We start from the raw sequence: 13,528 nt of genomic DNA on the forward strand, positions 1-13,528 counted from the left end.
TGGATACTTTCTCTAATACAGTGTTTTGTAGGATTTTTCTGACTTGAGTGGAATAAATAAGGTTCTCAAAAAAAAAAAAAAAACAGTTGTTAAGGGTTCAACTGAAGTACTACATTATACATATTTGCAACATAATATTTCACAGCTTTAAAACAAGTATCATGTTTCACAGTTTACTGAAATACTTTCACATTTATTGTTTACAAGAATGCTATAATGAAGGTATTTGTACTGATGAACATAATAAATTTCAGAGTTAAACTAAGGTTCATGTTTATACGTTCATTCAATAAACCATAATCAACAAACCATTACTATGTGCCAGACTCGAAAGGCAGGCACTCCATAGGTAGGTATGCAGCAGTGAGCAGGACAGATTTGGTTCCTGCCTTCTCAGACTTTGCAGTCTAGAGAAAGGAAAACTCTGAACACTCATCAGAAGCTCCATGGAGGGAATTCCCTGGTGATCCAGTGGTTAGGACACCATGCTTTCAGTGCTCAGGGCCCAGGTTCAATCCCTGTTCAGGGAACCAAGATCCTGTAAGATGTACCAGGCAGCCCAAAAAAAAAAGCCACGTGGAGACGGAGAATCCACTCCAGACCAGGCCGCCATTGTCTCTCTAGACCCATCTCTCACCTCTCTCTGTGTCTTTCAGTGCCTGAAACAGTTCTCTCCCGCCTCCAACCCAGGGCATGCCGTCACTTCACTTGGAAATTTACCACCACCCATTCCTTACTCTGGCAACAACAACCTATTTCTCCTTCATACTAAATGTCACTTCTGCCAGGATTCTTCCCTGGTTCCCAAATTAATTTAGATGCCAAGGCATTGAGCACCAATAACATCCTCTCTTAGCGCTGACCATCAGATCAGATCAGATCAGATCAGTCGCTCAGTCGTGTCCGACTCTTTGCAACCCCATGAATAGCAGCACGCCAGGCCTCCCTGTCCATCACCAACTCCCGGAGTTCACTGAGACTCACGTCCATTGAGTCGGTGATGCCATCCAGCCATCTCATCCTCTGTCGTCCCCTTCTCCTTTTGCCCCCAATCCCTCCCAGCATCAGAGTCTTTTCCAATGAGTCAACTCTTCGCATGAGGTGGCCAAAGTACTGGAGTTTCAGCTTTAGCATCATTCCTTCCAAAGAAATCCCAGGGCTGATCTCCTTCAGAATGGACTGGTTGGATCTCCTTGCAGTCCAAGGGACTCTCAAGAGTCTTCTCCAACACCACAGTTCAAAAGCATCAATTCTTCGGTGCTCAGCCTTCTTCACAGTCCAACTCTCACATCCATACGTGACCACAGGAAAAACCATAGCCTTGACTAGATGGACCTTTGTTGGCAAAGTAATGTCTCTGCTTTTGAATATGCTATCTAGGTTGGTCATAACTTTCCTTCCAAGGAGTAAGCGTCTTTTAATTTCATGGCTGCAATCACCATCTGTAGTGATCTTGGAGCCCAGAAAAATAAAGTCTGACACTGTTTCCACTGTTTCCCCATCTATTTCCCATGAAGTGATGGGACTGGATGCCATGATCTTTGTTTTCTGAATGTTGAGCTTTAAGCCAACTTTTTCACTCTCCACTTTCACTTTCATCAAGAGGCTTTTTAGTTCCTCTTCACTTTCTGCCGTAAGGGTGGTGTCATCTGCATATCTGAGGTTATTGATATTTCTCCCGGCAATCTTGATTCCAGCTTGTGTTTCTTCCAGTCCAGCGTTTCTCATGATGTACTCTGCATATAAGTTAAATAAACAGGGTGACAATATACAGCCTTGACGAACTCCTTTTCCTATTTGGTACCAGTCTGTTGTTCCATGTCCAGGTCTAACTGTTGCTTTCTGACCTGCATACAAATTTCTCAAGAGGCAGATCAGGTGGTCTGGTATTCCCATCTCTTTCATAATTTTCCACAGTTTCTTGTGATCCACACAGTCAAAGGCTTTGGCATAGTCAATAAAGCAGAAATAGATGCTTTTCTGGAACTCTCTTGCTTTTTCCATGATCCAGCGGATGTTGGCAATTTGATCTCTGGTTCCTCTGCCTTTTCTAAAACCAGCTTGAATATCTGGAAGTTCACGGTTCACATATTGCTGAAGACTGGCTTGGAGAATTTTGAGCATTACTAGCATGTGAGATGAGTGCAATTGTGTGGTAGTTTGAGCATTCTTTGGCATTGCCTTTCTTTGGGATTGGAATGAAAACTGACCTTTTCCAGTCCTGTGGCCACTGCTGAGTTTTCCAAATTTGCTGGCATATTGAGTGCAGCACTTTCACAGCATCATCTTTCAGAATTTGGAATAGCTCAACTGGAATTCCATCACCTCCACTAGCTTTGTTCGTAGTGATGCTTTCTAAGGCCCACTTGACTTCACATTCCAGGATGTCTGGCTCTAGGTGAGTGATCACACCATCGTGATTATCTGGGTCGTGAAGATCTTTTTTGTACAGTTCATACATCAGTGTAATTACTTGCAGACTGTAAGCTCTGAGAGGGGAATGACCATATTCGTGTTGTTCACCACTGTATCCCCAATGCCTGGCAGAGCATAAGGCAGACAAGATGCTCTCAAAAGATGCTGGAGAGAGAAATAAATAAATCTTTATGTAAATACATAAAATACATTTTCCTACAATACTATGGGGCAGTAACAAGTTTAAAGGCCAATGTATGTCATGTTTCACTCATAGAGCATCTACCTGTCTACACAGAGCATTCACTATCCCTAAGCCTCACACGCAAATATTAAAGGAGAAACAATAATGTTCTTCACCCGAAGGTCCTAATTGCACTGATTCCGAACCTCCAACTGTGCCCAAGTTCATTCATGATTTTCTGAGGTCAGTGTTCAAAGATACCACGCCTTCCTGCACATATATATCCCTCTCCCCTCACCACCATCATTACCTAACACCTGCTAATACTTCAAGCCTCAACCCAAAGTCTTTCTCTGCAAAGCCTCTTCTGCCAGCTGTGGCTGACCTCACTGCCCCTTTGCCATGGTCTTTGCTCAGGCCACCGTTAGCTACATCACTCAGGCCAGTCATGAGCACTCTGCTGCTTCTGCAACTCTGACAAGGGGTGGCTGTGTTTCTCCGTCAAACCACTGGCACCTGGAGGTGAATCTGTGACCAACTAGCTCAACCCACTAACTCCTTCCATTCCAGAGCATGCCTTCTCTATCTCCTCCTCTCTCTCTCTCTCCCCTTAAATTCTCACTTCTGATGCTCACATCATCAGTCTAGGCCATGTTTGATTCCTCCACACTGTGGTCCTTTCTCTTCAGTCATCTACCAATCCCAGGTCACACCCCCTCATTCCTTGGCTGTTAGTTCTGGTTCCCTGTCAGTCTCTCCAACACCACCAGCCTTTGTAATGACTGGTGGGCTCTATACCCAAGTAATTGATCCTGGCAGATATCCTGGCCACCTGCCCTTGACCACTGTGTCCTCTGCCTGACCTCAGCCACTCACACACCCGGTGATACCCTAGAGTCTAGACCAAGAGTCAGCACTCTTTCTATAAAGGGCCTGCTGCTTCGGGTAGTAATTATTTTAGGTTTTGTGGGCCATGAAATACCTTCAATTCTTGGAGCAACTGTTTTGTAAAAGGATAATAGTCTTTTTTTTTTAATGTGAAAAACCATTCTTATCTCAAGGCTGTATAAAAGCAGGCTGCAGGCCCAGATTTAACCTGCAAGGCCATGGTATGCTGACCTCTATCCAGATCTTGTCACACTATCTCAGTTCCCAAATCTAGATTTCAAGCATCTTACTTTCTGACCACCCCCTGCTGTGGTTAATTCTATCAGATCCCAACTGGAACAACCCTGCTGCTTGACTGGGATTTATTTGCAATCCATTCATCCAGTGTACCTCTTTTCTCTGCTCTCATCCCCTATGTCCTCTGTTTCCTCCAGATCCAACTTTTTCCTTCTTTTTTATTTATTTTGGCTGCACCTGGTCTCAGCTACAGCTACAGCACATGGGGTCCTCAATTTTCAGTGCAGCATGCAGGATCCCTAGTTGCAGCATGTGGGATCCAGTGCCCTGACCAGGGATCAAACCCAGACCCCCTGCATTGAGCACGGAGTTTTAGCCCTTGGACCACCATGGATGTCCCTCCAGGCCCAAGATGGAGTCCATCATTTAGTTATTGTCTGCTCAGTTCTCTATTTTACCCCAAACCCTGGCCAATCCAACCCTCCACCTACTCCTGCCTGCAGCCTCATATGACTGGAGACCAAGGCACAGCCAAGTCGAGAAGTCTCACTTCAAATTCACCACCACAAGCCTCAACAAGAGCCATGCCGCTGCTCACCCATCCTACTGCGCTTCTCTCGGCCTTGCTGTCACTCTCCTAGCTGACCAGTTCATACGTTTTCCTCTCTCTAACCTCCAGGCCCTCCTTTCTCTACTTTCCACCCATGGCTGAGAGAAAATACAGGAGAAATTAGAGAAGTTTGGCACTGTGCCACCTGCTGCCTACTTTCATCTATGCTCAGATTCTCTGCCTTTCCTCCTATTACCATTCATTGACGCTCCTATCTAGGATCAGCCCCTACCTACCAATGCATTGGATTCCATCTCCTCTCATACACAGAGATGATTGCTGTATCTTCCCTGAAACACTTTCTCCACTTGACTTCCAGGATCCTCCTTTCCTGATTTTCTTCTCACCTCTCTGTCTGTTCCTCGTCCCTCTGACTTCTAAGGTTGAAAAGTCCTGGAGGTCAGTTCCTGGACCTTGTTCCTCCTCTAACTGCCTTCATCTCTTGGTTCTAGCTCATGGTTCTAGATGCTTTTGTTGTAAGCATCTTTGCCGCAAGCATTTTTGCCCCAAATATTTTTGCCTCATGGCTAATTGGCCATAGGCAATTTTGCTGTAAAAGATAAAACAATAGGAGAAAAAAGCTAAAAGAACAAAAAGTAAAGGAGAGACATTACCTGGTAGCTCGATAAAGACATCAATAATGTCACTGACTAGAAGAAATGCTAATGCATTTCAACTCATTGAAACCAAACTGTCAAACCCCAAACTGTCAACCGGTTAGTATATCCTTCATGGCAAAATTGTCTTATGGCCAATTTGCAGCGAAAATGCTTGCAGCAAAGACGCTGACAGCAAAGACACACAAAATACTAGCTCATAGCTTTACAAATCACATCTGTGCTGTCAAGTTACAAAACTGTATCACCAGCACTTGACCTCTTTTCCTGAAAGCCCAGCTCACACCCAGATGTCTATTTGACGCATCCATTAAATGTCTGACACGCAACGTACACCCAGCCTGCCCAAAACCAGATGCCAGGTCTCTCTGGCTCCATCCTGCTCTTCTTCTCACCATCCCCCAGAGAATAATTACAACCCTGTTTTTCTGGTTGCCTAAGCCACAAAAATATTAAAGACATCCTTGACTCTGCTTTTCTCTGTCATATCCCCACGTCCAGTCAGCCCATCAACAAATTCCACATACACCACTTTCACAGCTATCCAGTGATTTTTCTGAGTCACCATCACTTCCCAGCTGGAGTGTACGATAACCAGCTAGCTTGTCTTTCTCTTTTCACCTGGCTTCCTCCCTGTTTTTCTCCACATAGCAAGGAGGAGGATCCTTTTCAAAACAAAAGTGAGGTGATCGAGTCAGTCTTGATCAGCATCAAGACCCTCTTGTGGCCCCAGATCTCTCTGTGAAAGTCAGTCCTTATAATGACCTGCAAGACCCAACACAGCCCCTTCTCTTGCCTAGTCCCGCTCACATCATGCCAATGTCACCTTTTCAGCGATGTCTTCTCTCACCTCTTTAATAATAACCTCCCTTCTTTCTATATTTCTTAGTACCCTTCTAGCCTTTCATTCGGAGAAGGCAATGGCACCCCACTCCAGTACTCTTGCCTGGAAAATCCCATGGACGGAGGAGCCTGGTAGGCTGCAGTCCATGAGGTCACTAAGAGTCGGATACGACTGAAGCGACTTAGCAGCAGCAGCAGCCTTTCATTTCCTCCAGAACATTTATTTATCACCATTTGACCCCTGATATATTTTATGAGTTTATTTCTTTACTGTCTGCCCCTCTAAAAGGTAAGATTTTTGTTTATTTGCTTGTTTAACTGTGCCATGTGGCCTGTGGGACTTTTAGTTCCCTGACAAGGGATCAATTCCAGGTCTTTAGCAGTGAGAGCAAGGAGTCTAAACCACTGGACCATCAGGGAATTTCCTAGAATATAAGCTTGATGAGGGGAGGGATTTATGTGTGTTTTGTCCAACTGCTATCTCTGTAGCACCGGTAGCAGTAGCTCACGCAGAGTAAACACTCAGTAAGTCAAAGTCATTTGAATAAATGAGAGTTAAAGCAAGCCTTCTATATTATAATTGCCCACCTGCAGGTTTCTCTTGTGTCACCCTGGAAGTCCCTTGAAGGCAGTGACTGGGACCGTTCATCTTTGTATCTGGACGGTGCCTGGCTCATGGTCACACCCAGAAAGTGTTTGGTGTGTATTTCAGAGCGCATCAGCGGCACCGATGCTTTATGAAAATAAACTAGGTCCAAAACCTCACAGCCTGGCGTTCCTCACCTTGAAAATGTCCAGCTGGGGTTGGGAAGCCTATAAGCAGTGGTGTGCTCAGGGCACACGTGGAGTGCACTGTGCTTATGCCAGGCAGTTCTCACCTCACTGAAAGTTTGGGTTCTGCAAATTTAAAGCAGGAACTTGACATGCAGATTCAGTCGAGTATATTTTTTAGCAGAAACATATCCTGGTGATATATTATTACTGATTGGGAAACATGCATCTTACACTCAGGAGTGTCTTCAGTTAACATTCTACTTGCCTTGGGGCTTCCCTGGTGGCTCAGTGGTAAAGAACTCACCTGCCAGTCAATGCAGGAGACACAAGTTTGATCCCTGGTCCAGGAAGATCCCACAGGCCGAGGAGCAACTAAGTCTGTGCTCCACAACTGTTGAGCCTGTGCGCCAGAGCCTGTGTGGCCCAGAGCCCGTGCTCCACAAGAGAAGCCACCACAATGGGAAGCCCGCATGCAGAAACAGAGTAGCCCCCGCTTTCTGTGACTAGAGAAAAGCCTTTACAGCAGCGAAGACCCAGCACAGCCAAAAATTTTAAAAATTAATTAATTTAAAAAGAATTTTTAAAAAAGATAGTGCTTGCCTGTAGAAGAAAGCTGAAGGGAGAAACAGGGGCTTGTTTATGGGACATGGAACACATGCTCACACAGGCCAAGGTTGGCATGCCATGGAGCCCAGCTACTGCTGGGGAACTTGGGAGATTATGCTCAAAGCTACACAAACCAACTACAGCCAAGGAAGCAGAATGAGTAAGACACTGTGCAAAGTGGTTTTGGGTGTGGTTTAAAACAAGGCTTCTCTGTGAAGCGTGTTAAACATGATTAGAAGGAACCCTGGAACGTGTAGACTTTCATCTTGGGTTTGTGGATGTTAGATTATCTTCACATGGACCTTTTCATTGTATTATCTTCTCAAGGAGCAGCTAAAACAGTTCCTCCACAGAGAGCCCTTTCCTAATACACCAGCCCATTTTAATTCTCCGCAGAGCATTCAGCACTAACAGGGAGTTTTCTCTGTTTCCTTGGTTACTATCTGTCTTACTACGCTACATAGTAAGCTTCAAGAGGTCAAGTTTGTCTTGTTCACCATTGTATCTCCAACTCCTAGAACTATGCCTGGCACAGGGCAGGCATTCCATAAATATGAGATGTGTGAATAAATTAAAGAATGGAGGCTGTGGTAGACAAGACTTGTAAGATGTGGTTTACACACCCTGTTTAATGCCTAAAACTATAAATGTGATGGGGTATTACTGCTGAGCTTCCCTGGTGACTCAGATGGTAAAGAATCTGCCTGCAATACAAGAGACCCGGGTTTGATACCTGGGTTGGGAAGATCCCCTGGAGAAGGGAATGGCTACCCACTCCAGTATTCTTGCCGGGAGAATCCTATAGACGAAGGAGCCTGGGGGTGCGGGGGGGTACAGTCCATGGGTTCATAAAGAGTCAGACTGAGCAACTTACATTTTCACTTTTTTTTTTAAGGTTATATTATGTGTCACAACTGACTTTAAGAAGGGGAGGTTGGGACTTCCCTGGTGGCCCAGTGGATAGGACTCTGCTTCCACTGCAGGGGGCCCAGACTTGATCCCTGATTGGGGAAATATCCTGCATGCTACGTGGTGTGGCCAAAGAAAAAGAGGGGGCGGGTTCATTATTTGGGTGGGTGTAACAATTCACATGAGCCCTTTAAATCTGGGTCTTGAAGTCAGAGGCAGAGAAGGGAAGAGATTCAAAGCATGAGAGTATCTGGAGGGAGCTACACGAAGAAAGACTGTGGCAGGGAGTGGAGGGCGGTCTAGAAGCTGAGAGCATCTCCCAGGCAAAAGTCACCCCGTGAATAGGGGCCTCAGTCTGCGAGGAACTGAATTCTGTCAATAACTTGGATGAGCTTGGAAGACAATTCTTCCCCGAAGCCTCCAGAAAGGAAGGCAGCCTGGCCATCAAGTCCCTGAACAGAGAGGTGTCACACAGACCTACAGAACCAGGAGCTAAGCAGTGGGCATTGCTTTAAGCTGCTGTTTGTGGTTACCTGTGAAACAGCAAGAGAAAACGAATCCAGAGACCTTAACAGTTTTCTCCACAGTAACTCACAGAAGAAAAAAGACTAAAACACTCTGGAGTCTGCTTTACAGGAGGTGAAAACCGAGGTACCAGCTCAATGGAGGAAAAGGGCAAGACTATAATTAAGGTGTCCCTACAAATTCAGACAGAGCCAAAGCCTTGTAAGAGCTGAGACTCTCTGAGACTGTGAACATGTTTCTGTACTCCACATTGGTGTTTTTAGTAGAAGTATGTTTCATTTCCTAGGGAACCAGGATTATAAATACATCTCAGTTCTTCCTATGAGCACACCAGATTTGGAGTCAACTGTGGCTTAAAACCCCCACTTTGCCATTTGACTTGACATTGAGCAGGTAATCTCTCTGAGTCTCGGGTTTATCAGCTCTGAAATATGCTTGATGAGGTTGTTGTGTGGTTGAGTAAGATACTACATGTATGGTTCTCAGCAGCACCCCCGACACAAACTCTCTAGAAAACATTTCCACATATATGCATACGAGATGGGTAAACTAATCAGTACTTGAAATATTCACAGCCTCTTTCTGCTTTATTTTCTAGATACTTTATTTGGTATGCGGAGTAACCAATCAACCAATCGTGAGGACAACGGGAGAAATAGGGTAGGAGATTCAAGGAAAGGGATGAGATGAGAGACAGAGGGAGTGGGAAAAGGGGTGGGAAACCAGGTTAAGGAGAGTGAAAAGGAAAGAATAGAAAAATGAAAATAATGGAAAAAGTTATTTGTAAGGAAGAGTAGAAAGAGATATGAGAACCCGTGCCAGATGAATGAGAGATAGTTTCCCAAAATACAAGTCAGTGCCAACACAAATACATGACTGAATAACTAAATAGATGCAAGTGAATAGAGAGGTTTCCCGAGGAGAATTCTACATAATTTATATAGATACTTTGCCCTCAAGAGAGTGGAGCATAACCCTCCACTCTTGAGGTGTGGGCCATGCATAGTGACTTCTATCCAAAGAGAACAGCATAGACAAGGGGGAGGGGGGGTGACTTTACAACAAACACACCCTCAGCCAGGTGAGCGAGGTTTCTTATGATGTGATGAGACCTGCATTTGACCTCTGTGGTCTTCCTCCCCCTAAATGCATAACCCAGTCTTATCATGAAAAAAACATCAGACAACCCCTACCAAAGGGCAGTTTCCTCCTCAAAACTGTTAAGGTGATCAAAAACAAGGAAAGTAGAGGCAAGAGAACCCGAAGGACACATGTTGACTAAATAGCTTATCCTCACTAGAAACCCGAAACAAAAAGAATTAGGTAAAACTTATGGAAATCTGGGTTAAATATGGACTTCAGTTACTAACGTATCCACATTGGTTCCTTTGTAGTTCATTTTTTAGGTATGACAAATTTACTATTGTGATATAAGATGTTAATAATAGGAGAAATCGGGTGAGGAATATACAGTAATCTGGGGCTTCCCCGGTGGCTCAGTGGTAAAGAAGCCACCTATAATGCAGGAGACCTGGATTCAATCTCTGGGTCGGGAAGATCCCCTGGAGGAGGGCAAGGCAACCCACCCCAGCACTCAGAATCCCAGGGACAGAGGAGCCTGGTGGGCTACAGTCCGTGAGGTCCTGAAGAGTCGGGCATGACTGAGCAAGCACACTGGCATGCACGCATATATTAACCTCAGTATTACTGGTGCAACTTTTCTGGAAATTGAAAACTGTTCTAAAACAAAACATTTATCCCAGGTTTCAGCACCAAAAAATTTTTTTAATTAAAAATTATAAAATAAAATGTTTAAAAAATATGAGCAGAAATACATTTTAAGATGTATCACTGTAGGTAATAAATCTGTGGTCTTTAATGTTCTTTGAAAAATGCAAATAAAGATCAGAATTCATTTTAACTGCATTTTCCTTACTGAACTGTTTCTTTTTATGCGACACAGCTCCAAAGCTGGACTTCTTGGGGCCTAGGTTCTGCTCAGTTTCCAATATAAGCATCCTGAAACCCTGGAGAGTACAAGAATGACCTCCTCTTGGCGATGTTCTGGAAGCCTCTAATAGGTTGGAAGCAAGTTAACCATCAAGACAGTGTCAGGGTAGTTGACCGAACCCCCTTCCAGAGGTGACTTTCCAGTCCCCAGGCAGGCCTGGAATGCCTTAAAAGAGCTGCCACCCCGCCAAAGAAGTTCTTGGCTGACATGGTGCCTGATCGCTGCTTAAATCCAATTATTGAAACAGATGAAAAGAAGTGCCACACTTGGCACACAGGGACCCAGGCATTGGAACATTTGTGGAAAACACTGGGTCCCTTATCCACATGCTCAGACAGTTTGGGCATTTTCCAAACCCATATCGATGCCAATGACTTCTTACTCTTTTCCTGAGGAGCAAGGGATAAGCAGGCTGTGTGAACCAGACGCAGCAGGCCAGAGACCGCCATCCTTAGAGAAGCCTGCTGAGAAGCTTAGGCCTGGGGCTGGTGTCTGGGAAGTCGGATTTCTGGGTTGCTCCTACCATTCCCAGAATTGATAAGAACGACTGTCTGCGCCTGAATTATTCATACACGACGTGGGGTTCATGTTGAACACCTGTTTCCTTGTGAAAGCCTAGAATTTTGGTATGCGTTGGGCAGGAAGTGCCTCTGTGACCAGCCCTCAATAAGAACTGCGCGTCTCTAATGAGCTTCCCCGATGGACAACATTTCACATGTCTGTCACTATGCGTCACTGGAGAAGCCAAGTGCATCCTACATGACTCCACTAGGAGATGATTCTTGGAAGCCTGGACCTGGCCTCCTCCAACTGTCACCCCCATGCCTTTCCCCTTTGCTGTCTGGCTTGTATCCTCTAGCTATAATAAGTTACAGCCATGAGTACAGCTATGTGCTGAATCCCCACACGCTATTGAACCTGGGGTGGTCTTGGAGATGCTCTCCACGTCGGGGTGCCATCATTAGTTTATTATAAAGGAGAGACGTGGAAATTATTTACATGATGAAATATTTCAGTGGAATGGGCAGATGCCAATTCAATAGTGATTTATTTCAGTCTACAGGCTTCCCAGGTGGCACTAGTGATAAAGAATCCGTCTGCCAATGCAGGAGGCATAAGAGACACGGGTTCAATCCCCAGGTTGGGAAGATCCCCTGGAGGAGGGCATGGCAACCCACTCCAGTATTCTTGCCTGGAGAATCCCATGGACAGAGGAACCTGGTGGACCTCGGTCCAAAGGGTCGCAGAGAGTCAGACGTGACTTAGCACCCACTTTTTTTTTTATTTTTTATTTTTTTTATTTTTATTTTTTTTATTTTTTATTTTTTTTTAGCACCCACTTTTAAAGAATGTCACCACCTCTAAATGAAAAACAATCTTTGTCGACTAGAAATACTTTGGTGCCCCCATATTCTGGGAGAAGAAATTTATCTCCAACTTTCTTGGTAACTGATTGAATCTCTCTACCCCTTCCCTTAGAACCCAATCCAGCAACTACTACTGTTGCTTCCAATACTTTTCCTTGCAGTTTTTTTTGGAAGCATAATGCCACCACTGGTTAGTTTCTGCTGCACTCCTTTTAACTAATACTTGGACAAAGAAGGAAAGAAACTTCCTGAATGCCTGTCCTGCCATGACTCCAGCCACCATAGTTTAGTTCATTCTCTCCACAAGGCTACTCTTATCTATAACATTAGCATAAAGATTTTTCTTGGTCCAACCCTTATTAAGACAAACACAGAGGAAAATAAGATTAGCCCTATTTGATCACTAAGAAAACAAGCCCAGAGAAGATTGATTAAACAGCTATGAGGGGGCAGAGCTAGGATTAGAACTCAAGTTTGTGTTGCCACACCCAGCAGTCAGTTTTATCACCAAAAGTTGGGGTGCCTCTCCTCTCTCCACCCTCTGCTTCTTCCCCTTGACTCTGGAGAACCTGTCTGGCAGGTCTGGCCACACCAGGAAGTAAAAGGGGAGGGAGAAAATTCCAATCACACTTTGCAGAGACAACCTCTGCACTCCCTAGCCTGTCCCCCTTCCCTCCCGGTATATACCACCATCTCCTTCCAGTCCTTTGGTTCAGTATCTACTGGTCATCATCTCATCCTCATTTATTTTCTGAATGCTTCCAGAATGTGCCAGAGACTAAGGTGACACCAATGGGCCTTGGCCATAGGGGATTGTCCCTAACTCACTTGTAGAGGAAGTACTTAAGGTGCCCACAGCACAGCCACCTGAACAGGGCAAGGAAAGGTTGTGCTCTCATCCTGCCCCACCTCTGAGGCTTTTTTCTCTTTCCACAAATTTGCCTCTCTAGGTCTGAAGTCCCAGAAGCAATAGATCTGGTCATGTGTTCCCTCTCTTCTGTTTTCTCGCCTGTTGTGAGATGGTCACAGATAAGAACTGTGCTCTACCATCTTCCCAGCCTTTAGTCCACGTCACAGTCTGTTTTGCAGATGCCAGCGCACTGAGCAAAGGAAATCAAGTCTTACTGATTCTCAGTTCAGTTCAGTCACTCAGTCGTGTCCGACTCTTTGCGACCCCATGCATCGCAGCACGCCAGGCCCCCCTGTCCATCACCAATTCCCGGAGTTCACTCAAACTCACATCCATCGAGTTGGAGATACCATCCAGCCATCTCATCCTCTGTCGTCCCCTTCTCCTTCTGCCCCCAATCCCTCCCAGCATCAGAGTCTTTTCCAATGAGTCAACTCAGGACCCATCTCCTTGAGAATGGACTGGTTGGGTCTCCTTGATGTTTCTAAACTGTGGTGTTGGAGAAGACTCTTGAGAGTCCCTTGGACTGCAAGGAGATCCAGCCAGTCCATCCTAAAGGAAATCAATCCTGAAAACTCATTGGAAGGACTGATGCTGAAGCTGAAACTCCAATACTTTGGCCACCTGATGCG

At 45.1% G+C, this 13,528-nt stretch overlaps 1 pseudogene across 1 annotated transcript; it reads right to left on the reverse strand.

Annotated features, from left to right (window-relative positions):
- Window positions 1-8,433: 8,433 nt before the first annotated feature.
- LOC147344416 (10 kDa heat shock protein, mitochondrial pseudogene) lies at window positions 8,434-13,035 on the reverse strand (annotated as a pseudogene). The gene is made up of 2 exons (XR_015155441.1): window positions 11,956-13,035; window positions 8,434-8,535 (listed from the first exon to the last, which is right to left on the reverse strand). The product of XR_015155441.1 is annotated as a 10 kDa heat shock protein, mitochondrial pseudogene (transcript).
- Window positions 13,036-13,528: the final 493 nt, after the last annotated feature.

This window comes from Bos grunniens, chromosome 26, assembly GCF_055505025.1.
Source record: "Bos grunniens cultivar Pamir isolate PY7600 chromosome 26, Bosgru_T2T1.0, whole genome shotgun sequence".
NCBI classification, from domain to species: Eukaryota; Metazoa; Chordata; class Mammalia; order Artiodactyla; family Bovidae; genus Bos; species Bos grunniens.